The following is a 15,147-nucleotide window of genomic DNA, read 5'->3' on the forward strand; positions in this document are numbered from 1 at the left end:
AAAGAAATGCATCCAATTCTTCCACCTGTACTCACTCATTCCAGTGGCTGTGTAGGGTGATGCCTGAAATGCAGGACACACCAGGCGGACAGCTGCAAAGAAGACTGCTGATCAGTAGCAGTGTGGAAAGTTAGAACAAACTACCAATTTAATCTACTAAATAGACAGTAGATTTGTCTGATCTATCACTCGCTTAAGCAAGTAACCATTTGTGTGTTTATGCGTTATTGTATCACTCCAGATGAAGAATTTATTAAAGTAGCCTGACAATTCTAGGATCCACTATGCAGTGAGGCTAGAAGATGGAAAAACATCTTCATACCCTGCTGCATAGTCTCTGTGAGGGTGTGTGAGGTTGCACTGTCAGGCTTCATTATGCAAGTCTTCAACACTTCAAGGAACATATTGATGCATACAGCAGCACAGAGTGCACCTCGGGCAAGTATTTTAAGTAGGGTGTAGCATCCTTCCTTATGTAGTTCACATTCCAAACTCGCAGGGTGTAAAGGAAAATATCAGTAAATATTTTTTTTACCACTCAGCCCCCCCAAAAAAACATAGTTTCGCCGCTTTGTTAGTAATCAGATGATAGATGCCAGTTTATGAATGTTTGAATGTGTTATTGGTCAGTGCACTAAACAGGCACCATTACATAAATCCATTCATGACCTGTCTCCAATAGTGCAGAATATTTTAAAAAGCCTTTGTTGACTTACTGAGTTATTGCAGTTTGATTTTGTTTGGACTAGTTATGTTGATGTAAATGAAAATTTGTGGTTTGCACTTCGCAGTTTATCATACAGAGATCTCAAAATGTATTCAAATGGGCTGCGGTAATCATTTCACAGTAGCCTTGCTCGAAAATGATACGAAGGACATGACACAGCTGATGAAAATGGGAAAATGTTTTCTCTGTTACATTCACTGTTACTCACATAACATGAGCTGGTTGGTCATAACATTTGTAAGCTATCATCATCATTTTTTCAAAATATAACACTCACTTTTTCAATGAACATTTTCACAGTGTTGGTCACCATGTTAGTGAATTTAAACTACTGCTTGCACACTGGCTATATGGAGGAGTGTGCGTGCAATATGGTAACAATTTTGGTATGAAGAATCATAGACTGGCAATGTTGTTGATCCATAATCAGTGCAATGAAGGCACATGTAATTCCTGTGGAAAAGGGTTTGTCATAGAACTGTCCTCTTGAAGTTGCAAAGATGCAGGACTTGGTGGTAATGGGTTTATTGGCACACTGTTTTGCTGTGACACAGCATAGTCATATGATAACACAATGGAGGGTAGAGCAGCTATAAACTAGAATGAGTCTTAGTTTATAATTTGACAAGCCTTGCAGTCAGTTTGTCTCTCTGGAGGGAAACATGTTTAGTCTGGAGTTTTAAAAGTTTTGTGTTATTATCTTAAATATCTTTTATATCCTAAATACCTTTAACATGGATCGTACTATTTTAGTGTTGGACAGCGATGGCTGTTTTGACTGCCTTGGTGCATATAGTGTTTCACAGGGTAACCGTGCTGCTTCAGCAACACAGAAGGAATGAAAATTTAAATTTGTCTCTTGCAGGGCTCCCCCAAACAGCTGCTCACTAAGTGTGTATGTGTGTGTGTGCTGCAAGGATCCAGTGTCAGTTTCAGAGCCAGGCTCATTTGGCCGTGGAGGTATTCCCATAGGATCTCTCAAACACGGTCAGATTAATAAGTAAGTAGATGGGTGCCTCTTCAGGTTAGTAGGACAAACACATGATTTTTGTGTGAAATGAACATGTTCCACTCAATTTTGCAGCGTATTTGCTTAGTCTAGAATAGGCACTAAGGCAGGAGCTAAGTCTAGCACTTAATACTTTAATTAATTGTTAACATCATAAAATTACATATGAAACTGACATCCATACAGCCAGGCATTTATGCTGCAATCTGTAAAGAGTTCATAAAGACAGTAACAGATGTGATAGGAAAGAGAAAACTACCTTCGTCCCAGCACTGCCACAGTGAGACAGGGATCAATAGGTGGCTTGTCTCCGAGAGGCCTCTGTGTCCAGACAGCAACTCATAAAACTCTTCGCAGACCCACCCTCCCCAGCATGGCTGGTTGCCTGCCAGTCTTGTGACACAGCAACCAGCCTGTGCCCAGGACTGCTTGTGTCAGGGTGGAGAGACCTAGAACTGAGGCATCTACCTGGGTGCTAGCAGCTACTTGACTAGCACGTCGTGGAATAGCAGACCTTCACTGAATGCTTTGAGATTATATTTAGATAATTTGTGCAGTTGTTATACAATAGAAGTGGCTATAAAGTAGAATGGAACAGTAATATGAGGAAAGATAAAGCCTTATGATAACAACCAAGCAGCCAAAATACCATACAGCATGAGACCCCACACTCACAAGTGAAGCTATGGTAATGAGAGCTTGCTTTATCACTTACTCACCTTTTCTTCCTCTACATACAGTACCGGTTGGGGAATAAATGATTATACATTCCACAGCAAAGCCAGTTTGATCTGCCCTGTGAGAAATGTTGGCACCTTATTTACATACTATACTTAATGACCATATCAAACACAACTACAAAGGTGGATCATATTAGGTTGCGTGCCAAAAAGCAGTATTGTCTTTTGTGTCTGTCACATCCCTGCTTGTGACTGCCGTTGCTTTTGCTTAATACTGTTGGTCTGTTTTGTGTTTCAAATATGAAGGCCTTTTCTCTCGCATTTAAATCATTTAGCTGTTTTTGAGCAAATTAAATAAAGTTAGATAATGATTTTTATGATGATATGTTAAAATCCTGAGCCATCTGCGTACAGTGCTTACATGCTACCATGGTTTGCTGTAGACCTTTTTATATCCATATCTCTTCCACACCTTCCAGTCACAATCTTTTTTTTGTAGAAATGTTGCTTTTGCTTTCAGCAAGGCTTGTTGCTGCTGTACAAAGTAGATCAACAATTAGCAATATCAGTGATGTATTAAACTCAAAGATACTTTAGTTTAGGTTTAGGTAAATCATAAAAAAGAAACAAGCTAAATCAACAATTTGCAGTATCACTGATATGACATTTTATCACAAAAATTATTCCATTGTATAGTGTGACACGCTCCTCAGCAGATAAATTGGCCTCTTCGAAGCTGTGTTAGTTTGTGACATGTTGCGTCATATTCATAAATCAGTGTGCAGAACCATTCTTATAGCTGACAAATTAATTGAATCCAGCCTAATATGATCTGACTTTGTTAAAGTTACTTCACAGTCTGAGTCAGAAGACAGAAAACTACAGACAACAGTGGGTAGGTAACAGAGGCTCCAGAGGAGGATTAGATTGGCTTGTGTTGTTATCTGTCAAAGTGGCTGGTAAATTCAACAACTATAGCCAAACTTTGTCAGCATTTGTTTAGGTGTTGATGTCTATTTCTAAGTATTATAGCAGGTGAATAATGAGATCTAGATTCCACTTTAACACGTGGGGGAAAAAAGTGTAGTTTCCTTTATAGTTTAGAAGACATCAGTCCCTCCCGCCCTGCCCTGTTGATTCAGGGCAGCAGGAGTAATCCCACGCACAGCCCTGATGAGGAGCCTGCCACCCAGGATGACATCACACAGGGAGTGACGTGAAGTCACCCTGCTGTGTACAGGGCCTGGCCTGCAGCACGTGGGGATTCACATGAGCATTAGTCCTGCCCGCCTGCAGAGGCTGGTGCTTGTTTAGCCACTGGCTTTAGCTTTAGCTGGGCTTGGTTGGCTTCACATTCAGGCTGACTTAGCAGGAGTTGATCTTGAATGTTTGACTTTGTCCTGTCTTGTAACATGGGAGTTGCAAGTCATAGATCCATTTTGTTTCCAATATTAAAGCCTTTTTGAAGCAAAGTTCTCTCTGGGGACAGGAGAGGAATGAATGTACTTAGTGCCTAAACACCGGAGCCTAAGATCACATTAGAGTCTAAGAAATGTCTTATATTCCTTAAGGGTTGATATGCAAATTAAAGCAGTAGTCATCTCACTTGCCTTTTTATGTAATATTAAGCACATTGTTTGTACACTAAGCAAAAGGGATATTTTGGCATCATTGCCAATCCTGAAACATTATTTGTTGCCAGTGTATAGTTTAATCTACAAATACGCTTAAGACAAATGTAAGAGGTTAATTTTAGCAGCTTGAGAAAAATTTTTTTTATCTTTAAACATTATTATTTGACTATACTATCAGTCTGGCTTGCACAATGTTGACATAACATTACAAAGATTAATTTCTTTTTTTTGTCTTGTGTTGATCATATACTACATTTTTGTGAATACTTAGGTTAGGGTCAAGATGCTGATATAGTATTTAATATAGAGATATTCTACATTGGCCAACAACTGCATGACAAAGCTTTCCGAACCTTAATTGAAATCTTGTGGTTTCTGAACTTGCAGTCCGTTGCCCTCCATCACAAATCATTATTGGACGCTTCTAACCAAAGTGCCTGGGTTTAATGTGACAGTATACATTTTGATATGTTTGGGGTTAGTTGGAGTCCTGTAGTATTAGCACTATGCTCTGTATTTTTGCAAATACATTTTAATTTATTTTAATCATCTCAATCATCATATGTAGAGTGGTACATATTTTGTAACTCACTGTTGAGTTTCCTCACTCTTAACTAATAAAAAGGTACGAAGTGTTCAGATGGATGCAGAGGCTTGTATTTCTTCACAAAGGCTAAAAATCGATAAAGAGGCCATCAGGGCCGAATGAGGACTTCTCACCCACAGAGTCTGGAGTTTAGGTTGGCAGCTTTCCGGAATACTGAAACCAACGCTTAATGTTCACCAAATGAAGTTTTATCCCTCTATCTCTGTGCTGCTGTCCTTCAAAGGCAGAACAGCACTTTTCACTGAATGCAGCAGTCACTTGTCTTGTTATGGGTTTTTTCCTGCACTAAAACAGTAATGCATTGATTGCAGATTAGCTTCCACTCTCCCTCACTATGAGGATCAGATACCCTCATTACATTTTCTGCTGTTTCAGGTCTCCACTGCCTGACACTGCGCGCAATGTAATGTGGCCTCTGTGTGGAATGTGGGAATGTCACTTGTGGTCCCTTATAGCCCTCTGTAAAGCAGCCTGCTTTCATGTGGCTGTTAATTAGTACTCCTTGACTGGTGATTACTGGGCCCAACTGCGGTGGCATGCCCTGGGCACAAACTAGGAACCTCTGAGGCCAGCTTAATAAACCTTGTCAACAGACGGACAGAGGAGGAGAAAATAAGACTTACAGCTAAGGGTAGACGATCTAGACAAAATTACAATCATGACAACTATCTCAGTGTTAACCCTAATAATATAACAATAATCATTTCAAAAATCATTCAGTACCACTTAGGGCTGCATCTAACAATTATTTTTCACCATTATTTCGTTAATCGACATTATCAATAATCCAGTTATTATTTTTTTGGTTAAACAATTCATTGTTTGGTCTGTAAAATGTCATCAAATCATGAAAAATGACCATCACAAGTTCCAGAGCAAATAGTGACGCTTTCATATGTCTTGTTTTGTCGAGCTAACAGTTCAAAACCCAAAGATATTCAGTTTTCTATAATTACAGAGTAAGAAAACCAGAAAATATTCACATTAATGAACTCAAACCATTTTTTACGATTAATCGATTATTAAAATAGTTACTGATTACATTCCTTAGTATTTAGTGTTTTACTAGAACAAATTCTGCTATATTTAGACTGAAAACATTTTGTGGCAAATTTGGGGTAACATTTTAAATGTTATCATTCATTTAGCTATTTACTATCTCAAGTTGAATTATAGGGACTACAGACCAGAAATCACAAGCTGCTTTCAAATGAGACACATCCTTTTAAAGAGAAAAATATCTGGATATGCCTGTTTATTTTTCTTTTTTTTTTTTCTTTTTTTTTTTTTACAAAAAGTAGTTGCCACTTCTGTATCTATAAGGAGGAGTAAACCTGTGGTCAAAGGATAACATTTTCTCCTAAAATTCAAATCTGAGAAAGTTTTTTGTCCACTAAAATTTGAGTTTGTTGTTTCATGCTGTGGCATGCTGTGCAGTATTTTAGGGAACAGTGGACTAAATGAATTCAGAGATCTCTGCTACATGCTCTGCTTCACCATGACATCAGCTCTCAGACACTTTGATAAACACTTGTGCTCAGAAGCTAAAGCTGCTCATTTCAGCTGGCTGAACTTGGCTGTTATTACTTTGCTCCAGTGAGTATCAGCAAGAGTCCACATTAGGCTGAAGGAAACCACTATGAAGCATTCTTAAGTCTTCCACTGACCAGGAGATGTTTGGTCTGCAGTCATGTCCCATGTCCTGAACCAGATTAACACCTTGTCACTGAAATACTGGGCACACTGGAGGATGAGTTTGATGAGTCATTTCGAACCTCCTTTGTACTCTGTATAAAAGAGTGCCCGACCTAATTCTGTGCTATGCTGTGTTCAGCTCAACATTACAACTATAGGTTTGGCTTAGTCTGTAAGAACAGTGTGGCCTCAGAGATATCATTTTCCTTTTGTTAATGTAAATTAGGCCTTAATGGGCGGGTACTTGGGTTTAAGAGAGCAGATGACATCACCGACATGTGATTGTCGTTAGTTGAGTCATTAGGTGTTCACCAGGGCATTTTGTCCCTGACTGTGTTTGAATGTTGCTTGTGAGTTTCTATGTTTAAACTGTGATTGTGAGCAATTTATTTTTAGAAATCTGAAACAGGAGGTTGATCTAATTCTGGCAGCTCAGAGATTAGGTGGTGATTCTCTGTAAGCATTGGTATTGTAGTTGTGCTTACACAGTTGCTCTGGTTTAGGCACAAGGAGAGCTACTTAGAGCAGTATTCAGTTGCAGTAGCTCAGTCATAAAGTTCAACACTACTGCAACATGAGGTCAACACATCTTTTGGCTCTTTATACACTCCAAACAATAAAGCTGAGGTCAAATTCATGATCTGTAAGTAGATCTTGTTTTTTTCACCTTATTTTGCCTTGAGCACTCACAGAGAAAAATGCTGGTTGCTTTGTTCACATGGATCAGGTTTGGATGTTTCTGAGCCAGCAAGCAGGATAGGGAGGCCGCGAGGGGGAAGTTAGACTTGGCAAATTTTTGTGTGATGACTGGACAGCTTTGGACTAGACCAGCTCCAGTGGCATGGCCTCCAAGAGGGCAGGCATGGTGTGGAATCTCTGACATCAGCTGTGTGTGCATTCAGGCTGGTGTTGTCTTACACATTACACACACAGACGCCCACAGCTGGTGGTCAAGCCATCATCAGCTGGAATGTGCCTGTTGCATGTTTCACACTGCAAAAATATTATTTATTCTAGTAATAATAATTTACTTGCTTAAGGAATTTTTTCTGAAATGTGCTTTGGTTTCCTTTTAAAGGTCAATTGATAGTGGATTTTTAAAGGCTGATATTATGACGATAGTTTGGAGTAGGAAAAAGCAGATAGCTGATTAATCAACTGATATAATATATACAGATAAAGTCAAGTTTCCTAAAGTTAGAAACAAATGTTATCATCACAGAAGCTTATAGGTCAAAAACACTATATCATTCAGCAGACATAACACAAGTAGCATCAAAGAACCTACCATAATCTGTGATTTATCCCTTTAGCACTGTGACATCAGCCGGAGTTTGTTTCATCATGCATGGTGTGCTTTGCTTCTGTAGTAGCCTGGTGGTGATGGTAACAGAACATCCTGAAGTGTGATTAGGTGGATTACATCATTGAAGGATGTAGGACTTACCATGGGCGATGCTCTGTTCTGTCGTGGCCAGGATTACTTCTACTGCACCCCTCGTTACATTGTTAAATGCCACTCTTACAAACTATTAGTGCTCGAGGATATTACCGGCGTGAGGAGGATCCTGAAATGTGCAGTTTCATTATGGATAGTTGGTGTCTACTTTATTTGGAAGAGAGAACACCAAATGGGAAAGTAAAGTAACAATTCTTCCCTGTCTGACTGTATCGCATTGTTGACAAAGAGCTTATAGTGTTGATATATTCCAGACATATCTTTTCTGGGAATACATTAACTCAAAATGGGTCACTGAATGAGTGCTACTTGTCAGCCTTGCTGAAAAAGCAGTTGTTCCAACATACAGTGGCAAGAAAAAGTATGTGAACCTTTTGGAATGCCATGGTTTTCTGAATAAATGTGTCATACAATCTGATCTGATCTTCATCTAAGTCAAGGATATTAACAAATATAATGTGTCTAAAATAATAACACAAGAAAAAATCTCATCTTTCATGTCTTTATTGAACACACTCATTCAACATTCAAAATGGCAGTAGAAAAAGTAAGTGAACCCTTAGAATTAATAACTGGTTGATACCCTGCTTGTTCAATGTTTTACGTATTGTAGACTCATGAACAGAGATGTTAGCCAGTTCCAATGATGCTTTCAACTCTTTGGCTGTCATCTCGGGGTTGTTTCTTTACCTCATTGATGAGTCTTCGTTGTGCTCTTTGTGTCATTTTGACTGGGCGTCCACTTCTTGGTAGAGTAGCAACAGTCCCAAAGTGTCTAACTGTAGACTGGTTATTTTCTAAAGTCTTTGAAATCACTTTGTAAACCTTGCCAACTTTATGTAAATCAACAATTCTTGATCGTAGATCCTCTGAAAGCTCTTTTTGGCGAGGCATGGCTCACATAAATGTGTACAACAAAACAAACTCCCCTCAAAAGTTTGAGGGGTTTTTATCAGTCACAGTAGCTTTAGTCCACACCCCCAAACTCATAGTCTTTAAAGTATATTTTTTTGGGCTTTTGTGCCTTTATTGGACAGGATAGTGGAGAGAGACAGGAAATGGGGAGGCAGAGAGAGGGGGAATGACATGCAGTAAAGGCCGTCCGATGCAGGACTCGAACCGGGGCCAACTGCAGCGAGGACTGTAGCCTCTACACATGGGACGCCTGCTTAGACCACTACGCCACACGACGCCCCCCCAAACTCATAGTCTTAACAAGACTCCGTGTATGCTAAAACCTGACACCAATTAGCTATTTTGAGGTCATTAATTCAAGGGTTCACATACTTTTTCCACAAGCACTATGAGGATTTTTTGGTTACTCTCAATAAAGACATGAAAGATCAATTTTTTTTGTGGTATTATTTAAGACGCGTTATATTTGTCAATACCCTTGACTTAGATGAATATCCGATCACATTTTATGACAAATTTAGTAAGAAAACCATGAAATTCCAAAAGGTTCACATACTTTTTCTTGCCACTGTATACCCTGGGACCACAGAAGTTTTCTTACATTGGCAGAATAAGTAAGGTGTTGAAGGTTTTATTCATGGAGTGGAGAATCACTTTCTGAAAACATTATCTCTGGTGTTGTCTAAAAGCATAATTTAGGCTAAGTTCACACAGCGGACCCCGGAACAGCATAAATCACATGAAATCTGATCTTTCCAAATCAGATTCGGGCCACTTTCATATGTGGTTCTAAATCAGATACAGATCTGATTTTTTGAAAAGCGACCTCAGTCTGAACAGCCATGTGACCCGTATTGGAATTCAATGCGACTTTTACGTCAGAACAGATTTGACAGGCGTGCTGTAACATGCCCCTGTAGCCAGCCAATATAACCAGATGCCGACGCGCATTTTCAGGGAGGTGGGCCGCCTGACGTGAGTGTCTTTGAGCAGAGGCGCTTACAGATGTAGATGAAAGTAGCCCTTGATATCCTGAAATTTTGAATGAAATCTGTTTCATTGAAGCCATTCACGTCATGATCCCACCATTCCTGGCTCTGATTCCGCATCCACACACACCTCTACCGAAGTAGCAGCCATTGCTCACAAAAAGTCATAATTACACTATAAGTTCTCCTTCTATTAATTCTTCTTCTTCTCCTACTCATCATCTGCTTCCACATTCGCCTATTCCACTGTACAATAACTTAAAAATGAGACCGTAAACGCTCACATCTGTGGCCTCCATGTTTGTTATTCCCAACTTCTCCTTTTTTTTAAATTGAAAAATGTTTAATTACAAAATATATCAATATAGTATATAATGAACAAATAAACACGCATCATGATAATATAACTGGCAAACATTATATGTCTTTTTTTCCCAAGTATGATCCCACATTCAATGTGATGACTTCTCCTTGTTTACTTCCATAGAGTGCTGCGTGTGATGTCTTGTTGTTCTTCTGCGCATGTGGGTCACATCAGGGCCATGACCAGTTCACATATTCTCTATAGTCTATATTCAATATATGTTGGCCATATATATTGGCCTTATAATACCGGCCAAATTTTAAAAGATAATGTGAACAGCTACATAAAAAAATCGGATTTAGAAAGTAATCAGAATTGAGCACGAAGGTTTGCAGTGTGAAGGTAGTCTTAAAGTCTGACCGACTGCGTGGCCCTGCTTCCCTGTCACTCCCAGTCTCATAAGGTACTAGTGCCATTCTTTAGCATTTGTTTAACAGGCCCTCAAATGATCAGATATGCTCATTGGCACACAGTTGTACTAGGCTTTCACTTGCTAGCAAAAAAGAAACAGCATGCCTTCAGCTGAGCAGTTATCTTCAGATTAATACATTAATAATGCCATATTATAACCAACAACCTTATCATGCTCATAATATACAAATAAAGCTGCCTTATATAAGATTAACTTTCATTTAGATATAAATTATCTCAGCTACAGAATGATATTAACTTGACTTCATGGATGGAGGCTTATCTTTTCCTACTTTTTTTAAATTTTGGATTCCCACTTGTTAGTATGTACTTGGTAGGCTTCACACTTCTTACAGTGTAGGCCGAGAGAAGCAGAGAAAGATAATTAATGCCTTATTTGGGTAGAAGATAACCAGTCCTTGCTGCAGCTACATGAGGATTCTGTGCTCCACTTAAGGCAAAAACTTTCTGATATTCATATGAAGAAGCATGTTTTTTTTTTTAGTTTTTCAATTTAATGAACTTTAAATGGTCCACTAGTTCCTATAATTCACATGTCAACAACAGCTGTGTGGATGTTCTGTTTTACTGCTCAGTGGCTTTTATTGATTTTTCTCCAATTACCAGCTTTCTAGCATATTTCCTTTTGTCCAGGGAAATGGTCCCACTGCAATTTACCGTATTGATTTCTGAGATGTAAACCAATAGCAACTGAAAACATCAGTACCCTCCCTTTGTACTGGTGAAAGGAGAATGAGTGAGGTAGCACTTTACAAGCAGAACAGGAAATAATGTATAGCAGTGACAAGCTATCAGAATCCTACATTTTGTGTTGGTTGCTGTTACTTAAAGGTGAATCTATGGCCTTTCTCTTTTCTCCCTTCTATAATGAAAATATTAGTTGAAAGTGCTTTATAAATTAATGTATTTTGACTTTGAGAAAGCAGAAAGGGCAGTGAAGTGCTTTACAACACTAAACCTCTCTCTGAAGCAGCAGCCTTGTATTACCCAGAGGGGGTATTTACAATGCAATGCTTATCATATGCTTTGTCATTATACAAGCCCTTGGAAAGTAATGTGTCTACACTATTCATATGATGCACCCAATTGCCCTTGAAGATAACTGATGTTGCAGAAAATTACAAAATTGGCTGAAATATTCTGCTTTTTCTTTTGTCTGTGCTGTTTTGGGCATATTTATCTGTGTGTGTGTTTTGTCAACACAACTACAACATTGTAAGTAATGAAAACATTGCCCAGCTGTTTAGAATGATATTGTGTGGTACTGAGTAAGGATTTTGCATTCCTGTGCTCTTGTGTGCATTTTCTTGACCAAGGCTCTGGGGTCCACTGTAGAGGTTGGATACCCGACCCTAGCCTGAGGGTACCCTTTAAGACCTGACAGGTCGGGCCAGGTTAGGTCAAAAATTTAGAAATGATGTTTGGGTTCGTGTCGGGTTTTGTCATGCCGACTGAACAATAGACACACAAGAACATTGTACTTTTGAACTACTAAGTGGCTGAGTTAATGTTACTATTTTTAGGTTATGATTCATGGTTAGCAATAGCTAACCAAATATACTGTGAGTGTTCAACCTAGCAGTGCAACTGTAGCCAACTGTATGTGTGAAGTACTGCTGATGACAATATACCTATAGCCTGTATAAAACAATGGCTTTTGATGGTCATTTACAAGGTGTGATCAGAACTGTGTGACAGGGTAACACAAACTTGGCTTCGGCTTACATTAACTGCAGGTTTGGACATAAATATGAAAAAAAAACAAGCTCTTTTTTTTTTTTTTTTTTTTTTTTTTTTTTTACAAATTAGCTGATGATGTGTAAAGGGACTAAAGCAGTACATCCCATGGCAGCAATTCTTTCTTCTTTGTACATGTGCAGCAACAGATCCATTGTACTGCTCCATTCATCTGAGAAACTCTGGAAGAACTGGGTACAGGGCATTCTCCATTCCTTAACCAGGCAGCGATCAGCTTCATTCTCAGCCGGAGCTCTCATGTTATGTAATGAGTCAGTGTAGGCTGACTGGGCTCAGTCAGTAACCAGATTACAGCACTCCACAGATAAAGACAGCTTAAGGACAGCTATCTCACCACACCTTTGTTTTTCCTCCTCTGGTTTACTTCACTTCCTCTGATTTATGGTGATAAATTGTTCACAGCAAATCCAGCCCTGTTTCTGGAGCATTTAAAAAAACACAGGCCTTTGACTCACTGAGAAGTGAATTAACAAAGAAACATTTGCTGTATTTACTCCTACATCATTTTATGCGTCTGTGGTTTTAAGGACAGTGAGATAGGCCCATCGCAGACATTGAGAGCACTTCCTTAGACTGATACCTCTGACAGCATCAAACTGATTGAGACTTAGGTGCATCACTCATGTGGACAAATAAGATTTCCTACAGTATGTTTCCAAATTCCCCTTATTAGTTGACAGTATAGGCTGCCTGATACTGGATTGTTGAGGCCGATACACATATTTGAGGCTTTTAATTTTAACATAAACAAACATTCTTGAAAGGGATTCTTTTAGACTAGTTTTCCAAAGAACTGTGTCCAAGATAACATTGTATCAGGGCTGCAACTGTTGTTTTCATTGTTGATTAATTTGCAGATTATTTTCTTGATTAATCATTTAGTAGTGCTGGATAAAAAAAAAATCAATTTCTGATTAATTGTGATTATTTTTAATTGGAATGATCCCATATCGATTCTTAAAAGCCCAAGATCAATTTTTGCTTTTCTGCCTTTTCTTATAGTTAATATGTACATCTGTTAAATGTTATGCTGTGGTTTAGGGCTGCATGAAGTGTAAAATGTTTACATTGTGGAAATTATGCACAAAGAAGTTTTAATTAATTAGATAGTAACGTAGATAATAGCTGGCTATATGAGTCGCTTTGAGTCACGACTGTCCTGTAATCTCTTACATAAATAGTTACAGTCTATGCAGGCCCACCACAGTTAACAGGACTGTCATGACTCATGATGGTTAGCTGGCTCTGCCTATCTCATAGTGACTCTAGACATCACATCTATGAGAGGGATGGATAGAGAAAAGACTCTGTGTTTGTTGAAGAGATATTATGTCTGGCTATGAGATGGAAACTGTGGAAGTGGAGGGAACAGTGTGTGGATTCTATTTTACTCAGTCTGTCCCTGCTGAGGAGCTAACCCCAGCTAACAGCTGTCTATCAGAATGATGTCAACACAAACAGTGCAGATGATTTAGTGAGCAGACTTTCAGTTTCTGCCCTTTCTGTGCTCAAAGTGATCGTTAAAATGGATGTCTGTACTTAGCGGAAGCATCTGCTGCTGACAGTCCATGTGTAGCTGTATGGGATAGTATTTGTTTGTTTTTTTTTAGTATGCATAATGATGACCCTCTTGTCAGTGGTGCAGTTTTTTTTATTATTATTCTTGCTCAGCTGTTTTGCTCATGTAGACCTAAAAAAATTACATATGCATTCTGTTTTAGTTGTTTTGCATTTGCCAAGGAAAATAAATCCTTGGTCCACAGTTTTATAACTGGGAATTGTTTACAATTTAGCTTATAATGTGCACATTACACAATTTTATATTCAAGCAAACAACAGTGTCGCTAACTTGTTGAATGTAGAAGAAATTTACGATCCCAGGATAAATTCTTAGAAGTACGTTACTCAACACATTTATCTGATGTAACCAAATCATCAAGAATCGAATCAAACTGAACCAAAATTAATTGTTTGTGGACATTGTCATTTGAGAGCTCACTAAAATGTCAAAAAAGAGTGAAAAAATGTCTATCATAGTTCCTCACAGTCCAAGGTAACATCGTTGTATGTCTTATTTATCCGAACAACAATCTAAAAATGAAGGATATTGAATTTACATTGAATAAAACACTAAAATTACCTCATATCTAGTCTAGCATTTCTGTACTGCAGTTTCTAGTTACTTATTGCTGTGTCTAAAGGCTGGAAGGTTTTGTTCTCTATCCCACCATCACTCTGGACCGGAGATGGAGCACAGTATTCACCCCTGCTCCAACTCCCACCAGCCACATTGCCTTCCCCTGTTTGCTTACTTTATGCCCTTTATCTCATTACTCATATGGTTTTGCAAGGCTGAGCGGGTGTGTTACATTCACTGAGATCACAGGGAAGGTTTATGTGATGGAACTAAAATAGAACTGACACATTTATAGACATGTCATTCATCATGTCCTGACCATCAAAGGGTAACGGAACAACTCAGGCGTCCTCTTTAGGTAGTCTTACCAAAGACTGATCAGATAATAAAATAATTCTGGGTCATTGTTAAGTATCTATTCAGATGCAGTGTACTCCTCTTGTTCTTTGACCCCAACTCCTTTCTCCTTTAATTGTATAGCAAAGCTCATGTTTCACATGATGAATGTAACCTTAGTGAGACAGTGAATCTTCCACTTTAGACAGGTTCCAGTCCATGACCCTGTTTCCCTCTGTCATGGAGACCTTCGCAGGCATGTGGAGAAGCAGGTTTTGCGAAACTCTTGATCAAGTGAATAGACTACATTACTCAAAGTCAAAACGCAAAACGTTTCAAAATCGAAACATGCTTTCATTCCCAAATTCACTGACAGTCCTTGACTGCACAGAGTAACATAGTTGT

General features: G+C 38.8%; 1 protein-coding gene across 3 annotated transcripts in view; it reads left to right on the forward strand.

Annotated features, from left to right (window-relative positions):
- The window catches only part of otud7b (OTU deubiquitinase 7B), a 38,222-nt gene that overhangs the window by 1,333 nt on the left and 21,742 nt on the right, over positions 1–15,147 (forward strand). The window contains exon 2 of one of the 3 annotated variants that reach the window (XM_087174219.1): positions 1,593–1,727. The exons of the other annotated variants lie outside the window; for them this stretch is intronic. The gene's annotated coding sequence lies outside the window, so the exon portion shown is untranslated. The remainder of the gene's footprint in view (positions 1–1,592; positions 1,728–15,147) is intronic. 3 annotated transcript variants of the gene reach the window in all.

Source organism: Seriola lalandi, unplaced genomic scaffold, assembly GCF_002814215.2.
Source record: "Seriola lalandi dorsalis isolate HSWRI2012SDOR001 ecotype SW California unplaced genomic scaffold, Sedor1 jcf7180002054330, whole genome shotgun sequence".
Classification (NCBI taxonomy): Eukaryota; Metazoa; Chordata; class Actinopteri; order Carangiformes; family Carangidae; genus Seriola; species Seriola lalandi.